Raw genomic sequence first — 5,193 nt, 5'->3', positions numbered from 1 at the left:
TCAAATTTGAAATTAGTTGGTATGAGTAAATACAGTGATGCAAGAGCAAAGTAGCATGAACCATAGCTACAGAACCTGACCTGAGAACAATTCTTCTTCTACTTTAAGCGTTGACTTGGGGTTCGGAGTGGTGGTCCTCGTGCTTTGGGCACTGCAGTTGCATTACTAACTGCTCGTGTTTGGGTGCTCTATGGTGGAGACTGTGCTGTGTCAACGGGAACTGGGTTACTATCTGCTGGGGTGGGGGTTAGAAGAGGTGTAGCTGGTTCTCTGTCCAACTGGGTAGGGATACAATCTACATGAGTCTGGGTTATTGTAGCGACCCGACCCAAATGGATCGAAGTCTCTGTGCTTACGTGTCATCCCTGGATCGGTATGCTGACACACACACAGTACTCGAGAAATTATAACAGAGTTCAATCACACACTTTATTACATCGAGATCCTCAAAAGAGTATTTATTACAATAATATGGCCAAAGGTCATCTAAAATAAAATAACCGCGGAAGCATCGAAGGTAAATGAGTCCATCCAACTCCACGGCAAACTGAGTGTAGAACAACGACATATCGCACCTTTAATCTTCGTCAGAAAAGTCTGCAACATGAGACGTTGCAGCCGTGTAGGTCAGCACATGGAATATGCTGGCAATTTCACACCATAGAATAATAATGAAAAAAAACTATCTCTATATGCAAATTTAGCTGGTGGAGGCTCTAAGTTTAATTTTTGCATAAAGCCAATTTTACCCTACAACAAAAGAATAAATTTTTATATACTACTAAATTAAAATGCCATTATTGAGAAGGTTCCTCCAACTCAATCCCAAAATTCCCAAGTTATTAGTAACCCAATAATTTCATTAAATAGAGTGATGAGATCACCCAATATTTCACTTCTAGATACTCAAGTTGTCTATAACCGGGGACTCGGCTAATCATGATTAGTTTGTACACTCTGCAGAGGTTTGCACACTTTTCCCCATAAGACTCAACCACCTCCAAGATCGGAAGATCGAGACATAGCCTTTCAGAAGCGTTTTCCCTTAACCCTGGGTAGACCGGTACACCTACTTTACTCTACATCACCTAGTCTACCACGGAAAGAGGTCACACAACTTACTCAACTATGCCAGAGCCCATAATGGCTTGTGGCTGCACACGGAAGTTTCTAGGCATGAAATATCTTATGATCCCTTTGAGCCTGGGTGGCGGACCTAGGGTAATCACACGGGTACTCCGGGATTCCCCTTGGGCAAGCACTGGTTTCTCCAGGTGCCCCAAACAATCCACCCAGATTTGTATTAAAGTTGCCACCTTAGGTTATCCCAAAATTATTAACTCTCGCAACTTGCATGGATCACACATACCAATCCCCGTCTACGAGCATGGCTAAGCAATATATGATATAACGAATATTTCCGAGGCGATCAAAGGTCATAGGTTCCTACCACATAAACTACCTAGCATAACCACATGTTCCCAATCCTACTTATGCAATCTTTGAGGGTGAAACTAATGCATAGTTAAAAAAATTGGGTATTGAAAAATTATGATCAAAGTATGAACTTGTCTTGCTGACGTTTGTTGAACTCTAAAGATTCGTAGTAGCAAGCCTCGCACTCCGGATGATCTAGCGTAAGCAAGCCATAACATACATAAGGATACAAGCAAAGAATCAAAAAGAAAACAAAGAGAGGACTTCGGAAAACTTCAAAAACAACCAAATAAAGTTTCTATACAGAACATAATTTTTACAGTAACAAAAGTAAATGATTTTGGTTTTAACATAAAGTACATGGTACGAGCTTCGATTTGCAAAAAGAATCACCTAAAACGGAGTTACGAAACTCGAGTTATGGCCTAACGAAGTTTGAATACAGATCTGTTTGAATTGAAATTTTAAAATTTTCAAAAATATTTTTCATTTGGTTCTCTGGATAGAGGATATTTTTATGAACTAGTAGGAAAAAGAATCAACTAAATCGGATCTATAGATTAAAAGTTATGAATTCCTAAAGATTGGGCATTTTTCTTAAAATCAATTACGGGATTTGATATGTACTAGCACGTGTCCCGCTGCTAGAGGAAGATACCCCTTCGTTTTTTTTACAGAACAGAACGGAGGGAGCTATCTTTGGATCGAGCGTTTGGAAGGGAGAGGGCTCACCGAGGAGAGATGCTCCGGTCGTCGGAGACGGTCGACGGTCTCAAAGACGCAGCGGGTTCCAGGTGAAGGAGTGAGGTGGACGGGGCAGGGGATGGCGCGGCGAGTCAGGAAGTCAAGGCCTTGGCCTCTGAGTCGTCCAATGGTGGTGGTGGAGGGTGAACTCCGGCCAGAGATTCCACGAGATGGGGAGGGAGATGGAGAGGTTTGGACAGGGGCTCGTGGACTGGGAGGTGCGGGGTGGAGAGGGGTTCCTCGGGTCAATTTATAGTGGCCGAGGGAGCCTGTACGGGGAGATCAAAGGAGCTCAATGTGGCCATTAATGGTTGTTTGTGCATGTACGTTTCGCAGATCGGTTCGACGAATTAATGTAATAATGCTGAGTTTTTATTCCCTGAATGGATTCGTCATGATGTTCTCACATTTTTCGTGCAGACCCCGAAGTGAAACGGACAAGGAATTGAGTGTGAGGAGGAAAGGAAGAGAAGGAGGCAATGGCTGTTCCTGTTTTGTTCTAGCTACAGATGAACGTACAGAGGAGGAAGATGGTCATCGGTTGAGCTGGAAGATATGGGCCTTAGTGGGAGAAGTTGGGCCAAGGGCAAAGGAAAAAAAATAGAAGAGATAGATGGGCTAGATAGGCTGACAGAGAGAAATCTTAACTAATAACAATATTAGACTAGATAATCAATAAATAAATTGTTCGCTCTCTCAGAATTATTATTTAGATCTGAAGAAAAATGTTCACATAATAATATGGTCTTATATATGACCTTGTGAACATTTATCCGGCCTAACATGCAATTTTTTTGAAAAAATAAACATTTTTGCTAAACTAATAGAATAAATTGCAAATAAAACCCAACAAATATATTTTGATTCCAAATTCAATTTCCAATATTTTCCTTGAGTTTTTGAAGAAGTCATTTTATCTTCTCTCTTTATTTTGTTATAATGGAAATGAATTTTTGGTGAAATCAAATTTGATCCATATCCCAACTTTGAAATTCTCAAAAAATGGTTTTAGGGAAACTTCCAACTCTCTCTTTTGGTCCTTGAGTTGCTCAAAGTTTCTTGGATCAAAATCAAATAATACAAATGGGGCAAAAATGCATAAATCATGGATGCATATGAATGATCTATTTATAAACATCCAAATTGAAAATTTGGGATGTTACAAACCTACCCCCCTTAAGATGAATCTCGCCCTCGAGATTCGGGTTGGCTAGCAAAAAGGTGTGGGTGGTCCTATCGGAGATCATCTTCTCTTTCCCAAGTGGCTTCTTCCTCAGTATGATGACTCCACCGAACCTTGCAAAACTTGATGACCTTGCTGCGGGTAACCCTACTTGTAGTCTCGAAAATCTTGATGGGCTTCTCCTCATAGGTCAAATCACTATCCAACTGTATGGCCTCCAGTGGCACTGTATCTCTCAAAGGAATATCGGCCATCTCTGCATGGCACTTCTTCAACTGGGAAACGTGAAACACATCATGAAATCCTGACAAGGCTTCAGGTAATTCCAACTTGTAGGCAACTTCACCCATGCGTTCTAAAACTGTGTACGTCCCCACAAACCGTGGTGCTAACTTTCCTTTGACTCCAAATCGTTTAACTCCTCGAAGTGGCGACACACGCAGATATGCTCTATCTCTGACTTCATAGGTTACATCCTTGCGTTTAGTATCAGCATAACTCTTCTGTCTGGATTGGGCTATTTTGAGTCTGTCACGGATCAATTTGACTTTCTCCACTGAATCTCTAATGAAATCTGGTCCGAATAATTTACGGTCTCCAACTTCATCCCACATCAATGGTGTCCTGCACCTCCTTCCATACAAAGCTTCAAAAGGGGCCATTTTCAAACTAGCTTGATAGCTGTTGTTATATGAGAACTCTGCGTAAGGCAAATTATCATCCCAACTAGATCCATAATCTAGCGCACAAGCTCTCAACATGTCCTTCAGAATCTGATTGACTCTCTCGGTCTGCACATCTGTCTGTGGATGAAAAGCTGTATTGAACTCCAGCCTGGTACCCAAAGTTTCATGTAACTGATGCCAAAACTTTGAGGTAAAATTGTGTTCCTCTATCTGATACGATGGTCCTCGGAACTCCATGCAGACATACGATCCTGGTCATGTATATCTTGGCTAACTTAGCACTTGTATATGTGGTTTTCACGGGGATGAAGTGAGCTACCTTAGTCAAGTGATCAACCACTACCTAAATAGAATCATAGCCTGGGTAATCTTGTAATGAAGTCCATGCCAAGCTTGTCCCACTTCCAATCTGGTATCGGCAAGGGCTGAAGTAATCTTGCTGGTTTCTGGTGCTCTGCCTTAACCCTCTGACATACGTCACATACTGCAACATACTCGGCAATATCCTTCTTCATACCTGTCCACCAGAAACTTTCCTTCAAGTCCAAATACATCTTGGTGTTGCCTGGGTGTATCGAGTAAGGCGAATCATGAGCCTCATGAAGAATCAACTTTCTAATCTCTGGGTCATTGGGTACATAAATACGCTTCCCAAACCATAAGGTTCCATGTTCATCCTCACAAAATCCTTCTGCCTTTCCTTGGTTCATCCTTCCCTTTATCTCCGCAATGCCTTTGTCTAACTTCTGGGCTTCTCGGATCTTTCCCAACAAAGTGGATTGAATTTCCATTGTGGCAACAAAACCTCGTGGTACTATCTGCAATCGAAGATCTCTGAGATCATCAATTAACTCCTGAGGTAATCCTCCTGCTGTGAGGGTATTGACATAGCTCTTGCGGCTCAATGCATCTGCCACAACCTTGGCCTTTCCTGGGTGATAGTGCAACTTCATATCATAATCCTTTATGAGCTCCAACCATCTTCTCTGCCTGAGGTTCAACTCCTTCTGCGTGAAGATGTATTTCAAACTCTTATGATCCGTGTGAACATCACACCTATTTCCAATAAGAAAATGTCTCCAGGTCTTGAGTGCGTGCACTACGACTGCTAACTCCAAATCATGTGTGGCATAATTCCGCTCA

The sequence above is a fragment of the Triticum aestivum genome, chromosome 5B (genome assembly GCF_018294505.1).
Source record: "Triticum aestivum cultivar Chinese Spring chromosome 5B, IWGSC CS RefSeq v2.1, whole genome shotgun sequence".
Classification (NCBI taxonomy): Eukaryota; Viridiplantae; Streptophyta; class Magnoliopsida; order Poales; family Poaceae; genus Triticum; species Triticum aestivum.
Note: the sequence above shows the minus strand (reverse complement) of the source record.